The 12,020-nt window shown below is 41.3% G+C and overlaps 1 protein-coding gene across 2 annotated transcripts in view; it reads left to right on the forward strand.

The window, feature by feature from the left end:
• The window catches only part of RAI14 (retinoic acid induced 14), a 99,785-nt gene that overhangs the window by 56,341 nt on the left and 31,424 nt on the right, over positions 1-12,020 (forward strand). The gene's annotated exons all lie outside the window — the stretch shown is intronic.

Raw genomic sequence — 12,020 nt, forward strand, 5'->3', positions numbered from 1 at the left:
CTGTTTGCATTTCTGCATTTAAAATGTCATTTCAAAATCACAAACACATTGAGATAACTTGAAGCAGGATTGCTTCATTGGGACGTTTTGTCACAAGGGTATTTTGGCACTCAGGAATTTTGCAGCACCCTGCAAGACTGCACACTCCAAAAGGCATTAAACTTTGGGGCTGTTTTTCCCCATGTACATTAGATCAATGATGTAGAAGGTAAGATAAATTGTCTTTCTAATGGATTACTTACTTTGAACTGAAACTATTATGACTGAATTTGTAATCTTGCAGATGCTAGTGATTCTTGCAACTGTTCATTGTTTCGATTGAAGTTTGGCAATCGAATTTTTGTGTGAATGAAATTCCTTGTGCAGTGTCCTAGTTTGAGACAACCCTCTGTCTCACACACAGACACACCCATCCTTGAGATAAGGAGTTTAGTGAGATGATACAATGCACCTTAACCCATTTCTCAGAAAAGCACAGCAAAAGCAGAAGCAGCATCGGAAGCCAGCAATAAAATGACCCATGAAGCCTACAGCCAGCCTGGTGCAAAAGACCAATCTCCCAAAAGTGGAAACAGTAACTGGAAACAGGGAGTCTCCTGTTAAAATCCAAACTCCAAGCCCCATGATCCTTTGCTTTGACCAACACTTTCATTTTAAAGCTGGCATAATGGCAGCATGGTGTTGAATACTCATCCACAGATTCATAGAATAGAATCACAGAATCGATAGGGTTGGAAAAGAATCAAGTCCAACCTGTCACCCAAGACCTCATGACTGCTAAACCATGGCACCAAGTGCCACATCCAATCTCCTCTTGAAGCACCTCCAGGGATGGTGATTCAATTGACTAAACCCATGACATTCTCCATTTCTTATTTGACACCATCTACATCATGCCCAGCAGCAATTAACATCAAACAACACACATCACACATTAGTCACTGTCCATTCTCACTCAAAATGAGATTACCTTGTGGTGCAGAGAAGACTCCTCACTACAGATGTTCTTGAGCTCCAGCCTGTTCCAGTACAGTCTGGATCAACCATGATCAGCCAATGTAGTGGGGTTGTGTTTCCACCCCTGAGGTAGCTGATTCCAGTGACTTCTTTTACCCCTTCAAGTGAAATCAAACTGTGGCTTCCAACACATCTGACTGTTGGGATCCCCTGTCACACCAGAAAAACAGATGGATTCCATTCCTCATGGTTTTGACGGTATCAGAGCACACTGTACGCCTTTATCTAGTAAAGCTGTATATTATTGGGGGTTCAACTTGCCAAGCTGTTGGATCCATACAGTCCAATAAACCCAGCTGTCCCTCTTCTCCATCTGGTTGGGGCAGGGCCCCTCTAATCTTGATTAGAATCACTTGTGTCTTGTGAAGATGCTTTGGGAGTCCCTTCAGGAGGATTAGATGCAGTATCAGTTACTCTGCTCCTTTTGGGTGATTTTCCACTGGAAATTGAGGCAGCATTTTTCCAGGGAGAATTTCCTTGTAATTCACAGACTCATGCAGCTAGGACTGAAGGGGGTATTCCATCCCACTTCCTCACATCCTCTCCATGGTCACAGAAGCAAAACCACAGGGTATGCTGTGGTGCATACCTCCCAGAGGTGCCTACTCCTCATGGTTGAAACACGGGACCATACAAATCAGGAAAAGGATGGAGTTTCTTGGATTTACGTGACTTTGTGGGACAGTTCTTTCACAGCTGGAACACAGGCCTGTACAAAGGAATAGAGACTTTCCCCATATTGCCAGAACCTGCTAGCTGTTTCATCCACTCTTTGTTCTTAGCCATCTTTCAAGGCTAGGGATGAAGTCTGAGTGACCACCTCTGTCTCTTCCTCTTGTTCCCCTGATGACCCTGATTGATCCTCATCCTTTGCCACATGAGGTGCTTTTCTTGTATATTTCTTTTTCTGTTCAGGGATGACTGATCCTGGCACAGGCTAGTTCCCTGGTGCAGCTGCCATGCCTGCTGTTGGAGTCTGAGTAGTAATGGTGCCTGCAGGTTGGGGTACCAAAATAGACTCCCCTGGTTACAGCCTGCTGTACCAAGTAACCCGCACTACTCACAGATGAGGAGGGAAACACAAAAAGCTCTGGGTTGAGATAAGGAGTTTGATGAGATGATACAATGTACAATAACCATGGCCTGTTTCACTGAAAAGCACAGCAAAAGCAGTAGCAGCAGCAAAAGCCTGCAATAAAGTGGTTCTTCCACTTCTCAAGCCCACAGCCAGCCCAGCAGAAAAGACCAACCCTCCTAAATAGGAAACTGGAAGCAGCAACTGGAAATGAGAAGCCTCTCACGTTACAATCTGAACTTCACTCCAGCCATCACTTTCATTTCAAAGCTGGTTTGACATCAACATGGTATAGAATACTCATCCAAACTGGCTAAATTCATGATACGTAGTCTCAGTACATTTTATGTATAGCATTTTTGCCTTCTTATTCTTGTTCTGTGAACATGCTGAATTGTGAAAGGTGAAAAAATTACAGTAAGAGAATTTCAGCCAAGAAATCACTGTACTCCAACTTTATCTCATCGGGCAGAGAAAAACGATTAAATGTATAAATGAGAAATAGACGTCCTGTGACAAAACTGGAGCCTTCCTAAAATTCTGGAGAGAATATGGAGAGAAATATGGAGAGAAAGGAAAATAGTTTCTAGTTTTGGGAGGGCCAGCACCATGGCAATTTATACTAAATAGTAAGTTCGAATGAATTACTTCTGGATTACATTTATTGATTCATCACAGTATCACAGAATCACCAAGGTTGGAAGAGACCTCAAAGATCATTGAGTCCAACCTGTCACCACAGACCTCATGACTAGACCATGGCACCAAGTGCCATGTCCAATCCCTTCTTGAACACCTCCAGAGATGGTGACTCCACCACCTCCCTGGGCAGCACATCCCAATGGTGAACAACTCTCTCAGTGAAGAACTTTCTCCTCACCTCCAGCCTAAACTTCCCCTGGCACAGCTTGAAACTGTGTCCTCTTGTTCTGGTGCTGGTTGCTTGAGAGAAGAGACCAACCCCTTCCTGGCTACAACCACCTTTCAGGTAGTTGTAGAGGACAATGAGGTCTCCCCCGAGCCTCCTCTTCTCCAGGCTAAACAATCCCAGCTCCCTCAGCCTCTCCTCATAGGGCTTGTGCTCAAGGCCTCTCACCAGGCTTGTTGGCCTTCTCTGGACATGTTCAAGAGTCTCAATGTCCTTCTTAAATTGGGGGGCCCAGAACTGGACACAGTACTCAAGGTGTGGCCTAACCAATGCAGAGTACAGGGGCACAATGACCTCCCTGCTCCTGCTGGCCACACTATTTCTGATGCAGGTCAGGATGCCATTGGCTTTCTTGGCCACCTGGGCACACTGCTGGCTCAATCAGCACCCCCAGGTCCCTCTCTGTTTGCCAGCTCTCCAGCCACTCTGACCCCAGCCTGTAGCTCTGCATGGGGTTGCCATGGCCAAAGTGCAGCACCCGGCACTTGGACTTGCTAAATGCCATCCCATTGGACTCCGCCCATCTATCCAGTCAATCGAGGTCCCTCTGCAGAGCCCTTCCACCTTCTAACTGACCAACATCTGCTCCCAACTTGGTGTCATCTGCAAATTTGCTGATGACTGTCTCAATCCCCTCATCCAGATCATCAATGAAGATGTTAAAGAGGATGGGGCCCAGCACTGATCCCTGGGGCACACCACTAGTGACTGGCCGCCAGCTGGATGTGGCACCATTCACCACCACTCTCTGGGCTCGGCCCTCCAGCCAGTTCTTAACCCAGCTCAGAGTGCTGCTGTCCAAGCCATGAGCTGACAGCATAGACAGCAGTTTTCTGTGGGGGATGCCTTGTTGCAGTCCAGATAGACCACATCCACAGGCCTCCCCACATCCACCAGCTGGGTCACTTGATCATAGAAGGAGATCATGTTGGAGAGGCAGGATCTGCCCTTCCTAAATCCATGTTGGCTGGACCTGAGCCCTTGGCTGTCCTTCAGGTGCGCAATTATTGCCTCCAGGATAATCTGCTCCATCACTTTCCCTGGCACTGAGGTCAGGCTGACTGGCCTGGAGTTTCCAGGTTCCTCCATCCGACCCTTCTTGTGAATGGGGACCACACTGGCCAGTTTCCATTCATCTGGGACCTCTCCTGTGAGCCAGGAATGGTGGAAAATGATGGAGAGTGGCTTGTCCAGCTCATCTGCCAGCTCTCTCAGCACCCTAGGATGGATCCCATCCGGTCCCATGGACTTGTGAGTGTCCAAGTGGCTCAGCAGGTCCTGAAGTAATTCCTCATGGAATTCATGCTCTGCTTCTTGCTTGGTCTGTTTCAGTTTCCTGCATCTGTTCTATTTCTGTTCTGCATCTAAAGAAATTGAATGATGGCAGTGACTGCATCTTCTCACTGCAGAAGTCCAAGTCCTTTAATTACTTCAAGTGGGCTTTCTTTGTACTTTAATACGGTTTTAATTTTTATAAGTTTCATACATGTGTTTTTCTTTTGAAACTTAATCAAAGCATGACTTCCTTTGAGTAATCTGAATTACAGCTAAGTTTAGCATCTGATGTTTTTACAATCAACATAACTTCAGACTCTTACACCGCACACCAATGTAACACTTAGTTTGAAAGTTTTGTATATAATTTGCTCCTATGAATTTTTCTAGGGAACCAACCAAAACTGACGTTATCAGTGAGTATGTGCAAGCTTCTCAACTCTAAGAATCTGGATTGTTGTAACTAGGGATTTGGTGCAAAGAGATCACCTTTAGAAGGATGCACATGAATCCCCATTTTTCTTCTGTATTTGCAATTATGAAGAAGTTGATGACCATATATTCATGATACTGTTATTAGTAATGCAAATATAAGTACTTCTTTTAGTTTCATGGATCAAACATGGATTAGTGATGTGATGATTTCTGCTTCTGCTTGTTCTGTAAGCTCATTTAATTGTCATTTACTTTTGTTGTTTGTTGTTTCTGTGTATTCATTTAAAAGAAAGCTTGCAAAAGAACAAATAGTAGTAGTATTGTTGTACAGAAATACAGCATGTCAAGTCTCATTTTGGTTTTAGTGCTTTGGGAAACTTAGCAGGCCTGCTCGAGTTATTTCTATCTTAATTTTGGAATATAGGGACTGACAGGTGTGCAGCGACACTGATCTGGAGGGACATAGCTGCCAAAGAGTGTCATGATCCAGAAATGTTCTTCAGTATGGCATAGTAATGGGCAGTGTCTTGTTTACATTTTTTCCACTGGAGAATATTTTTTTAGTGTGTGCAAAATGAAGTACAGCCATCATTTCTGTGTAGGTAGGCTTGTTCCTTCCATGCAGTATGATTCTCAAGCTGTGCCAGGGGAGGTTTAGACTCGAGGTGAGGAAAAAGTTCTTCACTGAGGGAGTCATTCATCATTGGAATGTGCTGCCCAGGGAGGTGGTGGAGTCGCCGTCCCTGGAGGTGTTCACGGGGAGATTGGACATGGCACTTGGTGCCATGGTCTAGTTGTGAGGTCTGTTGGGACAGGTTGGACTTGATGATCTTTGGGGTCTCTTCCAACCTTAGTTATACTGTGATACTGTGTGATTCTGGATGCTTAACACAGCTGTTATGGCCTATCTCAGAAGTTCTGTTCAGAGGCACAGAACTTGCTGCTGCCCAGAACTGAGGTTTGTTGGCATCTTTCAGAAGCATGGTACTGGTTTTTCAGTTGCCTTATCTGTAATATGGGAGACTCACATGCTGGGAAATAACAATCTGGAGAGGTCTTTTTGGGACAACTGGCCAGCATCATGATCTGATTTCACTGGTTATAATTTAGAAAGTGATCTGCAGTGCCATGTGGGAAGGGAGCTCTTTGGATGAGTGGTCTATTGATCCCTGCAAGTATATATTGATGCATTTGTTTACATAATTAGGCTGAAAGTGACTAACCAGAAGAACATGATGGGTTCAGTTACATAACAATGTGCATAATACGATTAATGTCTTTGGAATGTGCCTGAAAACAATAAAGGAGAAACAATAACATGTTGCAGTACAGGTTTGTTACTTATGTAATTGTCTGTTCCCATAAGATATGACATGTTTATTTTAAGATCTTTTCTTTTTCATTCTTATTAATAACCCCACAAACAGAATTCTAATACTGCCCAAATCCTTATTTTAATTGTAGTAATATACTACATTCTTTTAAAAAGAAGGGGGAGATGACTTATGCTTAAAAGGGTACTTCTGAATTTTTGTTTTCTAATCAAATATAAAATGCTGGAAGTGAGAGGAACAGAGACCAGAACTCATGATCGTCCTTGTTGGTCTTGTTGAGTATTATATGCATCATGCCACTGACTCCTACTATGATGTACTAAAGCTCTGATGCAGTTTTGGACATAACCACCTAAATTTCATCTGTGTCCTCTTTTGCCCCTCCCTGTGTGCCCCTCCCTCCATTTCCACCCTCCCTCTTCCCCCCCCACCTCACCTTTCTTTTTTTTTGTTTTCTTTTTTAAACTGTTTTAAGGCCATGGAGCAAATCCACCTTTGGCATAAGTTGATACAGCCCCATTATTGGTCCCACTTCCACAGCACAAACTATTGCCAAGCACACTTTTAATAAAACCTATCTGGAAATCTGACTCTGTCATTGTAGTCCTATTCTGCCAGATAGTGTGGTGTGGGGTTGGTTGTTTTTTTTTTCAGTCCAGTTTCTTTAAGCAACAAAACAGTCCTTTCCAGTTTGGAATTTGATCATTTAATTCCCACTGAAACTAACAAAAAAGAAGTTTTCAAGGAGAACCTTTTCAGGAACAGATAGGATTTACTCACATACTGTGCTTCCCACAAAAGCAAGTGTTCAGATAGTCTGTTATTTAAAGAGGTTGCTGCTATAACGGATGGAGAGTGCAGAGGGGAGAATTTTGGAAAGTATTCATAATGTATAAATGACAGCACTTGCTTGTTCTAAAGTTATTTTGTCTGTGTGCCAGTCTATCACTGCCATGTTTGCATGTTTCTGCAAGGTACTGACCTAAAATTAAATGCTTATGGCTATTAAATAAAACAATAAGTCATTGTATTTTTCTTTTATCTGCAGATGAATAGACTGTTGCTTAATAAAACAAGTTTAACAATGGTATAAAAAGCTTTAGAAACCTCAAAAAATGTGCTTTTAAAGAACTTTTATAAAACCATGGTCAGTGGCAGTAAAAAGTTGTTGGGTTTTTTTGGTTGTTTTTTTCATTTGAACCAGAATGTTCATGCCTTGGAGGTTTAGCCAAAAACACATTCTGGAGCATATTCCAATCTCAAATCCTTTGTTTATCATGTGCATAGTGTTTATTTGTTCTTCTTTTTGGATCTTATTGTATAAGAATGTGGGGCAGGTGGCCTGAAGAACATCATTGTTCAAAAAGTGAATTAGGTATTAATTACCTTTGAGAGAGATTCTGTCTTTGTACATGATAAAGTTTGTCCTGAAGGAAGCTGCTGGAAGAACGCTGACTTAGTACAGTCACTGTATTGTTTCTACTGAGAAAGAAAACCATAGGAAATTATTTAAACAGCTGATTTTCAAAACTGGAGAAGTCAGGTGAGCCTAGTTCCTCTCTTTATTACAAATTGCTATATATTCTCTAGGAGATCTCTGAAATTCAGACAGTCTCTGTGCTGTGGTTCTCAGTCTAAATTTAGGCTCTAGAAGATGTTTTATTTGTATAGACTCTGTGTCATCCCTTAAAATTGCTTAAACACTTAACTAAAAAAGTATACTAGTATACTAGTCTGAGAATTTTCACCTCTCCAGGAATAGAGTTTGTTGATGTTCCAGTGACCTTATCTGTGAGAGAAAAACAATATTTTATTTACTTTTATAACGATACTTTATTTATGATGGTCCAAATGGTCCCATTAAGGTCTATGTTTCAGAGCATGGACAAAATAAAGAAGACTACAGTAATCTCTACCAGTGTTTCATCTCTAGCCAATAGATGGCTAACATTGGGTCCTCATTCCAAAATTCTGTGTGAATTATATTTTTCTGGGTGATTTGGATGTAAAAGCTTTTGTCTCTCCAAAACTTACCTGAAGTTCTTTCCAGGTTCAAATCCTGATTATTCCTTTTTGTCACACCTCTCCCCAGCAGTGTTGTAGGAATACAGTTCAACTAGGATATTGATCTTAAGTTTCCTGAAAAATTCCTTCCAACTTTAGACTAACACAGGTGAAGCTGTCCTCTGCCAGGAGGTAATTAACTTTCTATTATATTCAGTATGAGCCCAATTGTTAAATGTATAATGAAAGGAAATGTTCTTATCTCCATCATAGGGCAGAGTACTTAACTTTGATTTTATTATTTGGCAATACATTAAAAAAATCCATGTTGCATATCAACATTACTGCACTGACAATCATGCAGGTTTTTAAACAGAATCTACAGAGTAGAATTCACTATAGCGGTTTGTTCCTTGCTCTTGGCTGGAACTGTGTAGACTGTTTTTGATGGGTTTGAGTACATGACATCTCATTTAGTTTTGAAGATTTCATGAGCCCTTTTTTAGTTCTTAGCCTTCAGGTTCTACCATATGCATCACTGAAGCGATTTTCTGTAAAACCACTGTGGCTGCTTCTTGTGTTCATCTTATCTGAGCTGGCAAGGGAGCATGAGGGAAATGTGTCCCTCACAGGTTGAGACAGAAACAGGTGCTCTGAGGCTGGAGGGAACAGGGCTAAGGCTGCAGTTGTTTTTCAGATGTCTGCATAATGGGCTGCAGTTGGTTTACACATTTTTCAAAGACTTACACAACCAAATGAGTGATATGTGTAGGTTTTAAGTACAACAACTGGCTGTTTCTGGCTCAAAAATGTAGGCTAGGAAGGGAAATGGAATGAACAGCCAAAACAGAGCAATCTGCAAATGTTGGAATTTTTTGGTTTTTAGCTTCAAAATGAAGTCTCAGGCAATAGACAGTGTCAGTAGCTGCCTATTATTGGACTTACATATCACTCTGCAATTTCTTTACCTGCTTTATAGGTGCATACTGTGGTAGAAAAATGCTAACTGGAATTGTAGGAATGTTCTCAAGTTGCCTTTTCTGCATGTGTGTTCCAGTTCCTACTTCTGTTCAGGGATGTGGAATCTTAAAAGCTTTACTAATATAGTTATTCTGAAGTGCAAATTAAAATACATGGCTATATTAATTTAAAGAGTTTATTAAAACAAATGTTAAGAGGTCATCTTAAACAGTGGTCTTTGAAGAATGTGTAACTAGAAGATTAATTACTGTAAGTATATGTTATTGCACATATAAACTCACTTTATGCAGCTTAATAAAACCTGAACAAAACAATAAAGCACATAACTCTGTTTCTCTAAATCTGAAGAGTTCTGAGGTATTACAAGTGTAAAAGGCACAGAAACTTCAAACATAGCACATAACCCTGAGCTATACTTCATCAGTATCCCTCATGTTGCATAAAGATATCCATGTTCTTTGGTTCTTGGGGCAGTATATGCCATTCTTAAGTCTTGCTGAATTTTCAGGCAGCAAAAATATTTTCTTTAGATTAACTCTTACTCAATTCTCATCCTTTCCACCCTATTCCTAGCTTCTTGTTATGCTAACGTAGTTTGAGATTTCCTTGCTCTAATTTCATGACTTTTAATGTACTAAGGTAGTTAAGGTACTAAGGTTATTAGGATTTTCTAGCCTGTAGGCAGCAATACCAAGTGAGTTGTGGTGGAGGATGAAGGTCATGAGGGAATGCTAGTCATTGCTCTTACTGTTGTGCTGAACTGTATTGTGGCCTTGCAAGAAAACACAGGAGATGGCTAGATGGTTTTACCTGACTCAGGAGGGAAGTTACGTTGACCTGAGCACATCCATGGCATCCTTAGGGGTTTCACCCTATATTAACAAGATGTTTTTCCAGAAGGTGTATATGTTGAGAAGCTGACTGTACATTCCTTTGGACTTTAGATGTGGGGCATGCTTTTCCCTACTCCTCTGACTTTCTCCATCCTTCTGAATTTGGCTTTAGGGGTACAGGCAACATTGCTCTTGTTGCTAGACTCGTTAAGTTTTTTGAGGCTTAATTGTTTGTTGTACTTTGTCCATTTTCCTTCCCTACAATACCAAAAATAAAAAGCATTTCAAAACTCCAGATTTTCTGTCAACACCTAGGAGTGGCCTGAGGCTTGTCCTTGGCAGAATCTCTATTGCAATTTGCTGATGTTAGTTACTGAGGGACTTAAAAAATGGACATTCTGCAAGAGGCTTCATCTGATAAATTTAAGTGCTCACAATTTAGATTTACAAGTAGGACATGGAAGAAAAGTCTGTACATTTCAGACTTGAAGTGGGAGTTTGTGTTGATGTAGTAACAGAGTTTGCCAAAGAAAACTGTGTATGAAAATGGAACTGCTGGAACACAACCTGAGAATGAAAAATATGAAGCTTCTGGGGATCCCAGAAACCTCTCTGAAGAGTAGCTGGGTGGATATTTTTGCTGAGCTTCAAGGCGAAAATCAGGATTCCGTAGCATGCCAGCTCCTGTGTTGCATGATGCAATTGCTTCTTTCCTATTAAGAAAACAGCTGGTCAGCAGGTTTGCCTTTTATGAATGTCCTGTACTTTGAGGTGTGTATGATTGAAACAAGACTTTCTGTGCTGTGAGGCAAAGCTGGAAACTTTATATGGAAAATGTGTTTGGGTTTTTTGTTTGTTTTGTTTTGGAAAGCTGTTCCAGAGTATATGCTAACACAGAAGTGGCAGATAAGATTTTTGCCAAAGGGTATTATTTGTACTGGGGGAGGGCAGTTTTGAACAGAAGACAGGAATACACAAGCTGTGTGTGCTGCTTCACTTTGCAGTGGCTGATGCTAAGGCAGAGAGAGAGGAGAAATCTCCCACAGCTCTAATAATTCCATACCTGTCATACCATGCCAGCTTCCATAAACCTTGGCCTGCTTGGACTCTAGAAGATGTTATTAGCAACTCATCAGTTAAATACCTTAAAACTAAGAATATTTGATTTTCTCACTTTGTAATGGTGTCAGTTCTGGCTTGAAAACAAAACATATTTCCTGTAACTTTTTCCCAAGCTAATTTTTGCATTCTTGTGACTACATGCATGAACGTGACAGGATCATGACACAGACTGCCAGCATTTAGTGAAGAACCATTACTGTTACACTTACTGTTAGCATGAGATCAAGTGGGTGCAGTGAATCTTCTATTTGTGGCTTGTTTTGTTTTTATTAAAAAAAACAAACAAAAACCCCAACACAGAACAAAACCCCTTAAGAGCTAGGAATGATTGATAATGTTACCTGTAAATGTCTGCTCTTCCTTTAAGGCAGTCCAATTTGCCAGACATCTGGGTATTTCCTCTATAATTAAATGACAGTCTGTGCCTAAGACATTTATCGTCTCAAATGAGTAGATGTCTCTTAATGCAGTCAGGGAAGGATAGAGATTCTGTAGCTTTCACAGGTTTAATCTTAGCTTTTAGATTTAAGGCAAAATTCTACATCCCATTCTTTCCTTTGAACTGCTGGGGTGCATGTACCTCTGACCGTGTGACAAAACGGTGGAAAACAGCTTTGCTTTCCAACTGGTTTTGTTCCCCATATCAACTTGCCAGTCACACAGGTACCTACCTACCTGTGGTGGCAAAAGCAAGAAGCAGAATCAGGTATGCACTACTCACAGTAGCATGATCCTTGCTGGAACAGATGGTTGTTACTTTTCTGAGACCCCTGTCTGGCCTGGAAGAGGAAGGCAGACAGCACCTCCAGTTTCAGGAACATACTGGGACTGACTTTCCTAATCTTTTAAGTCTGAAGCTGATAATTTTCTTGTAATTAGATTCAGGATGTGTCCAAAAATTGTTTTGTTTAAAAGGCTTACTCTCATCATTGTTGTAATGCTGATAAAATCCCAACCCACTCACATGCAAGAGGAGACTACACTGGATTTCTGTATGAACAAGAGCAGGCACTTCC

This window comes from Dryobates pubescens, chromosome Z (genome assembly GCF_014839835.1).
Source record: "Dryobates pubescens isolate bDryPub1 chromosome Z, bDryPub1.pri, whole genome shotgun sequence".
NCBI classification, from domain to species: domain Eukaryota; kingdom Metazoa; phylum Chordata; class Aves; order Piciformes; family Picidae; genus Dryobates; species Dryobates pubescens.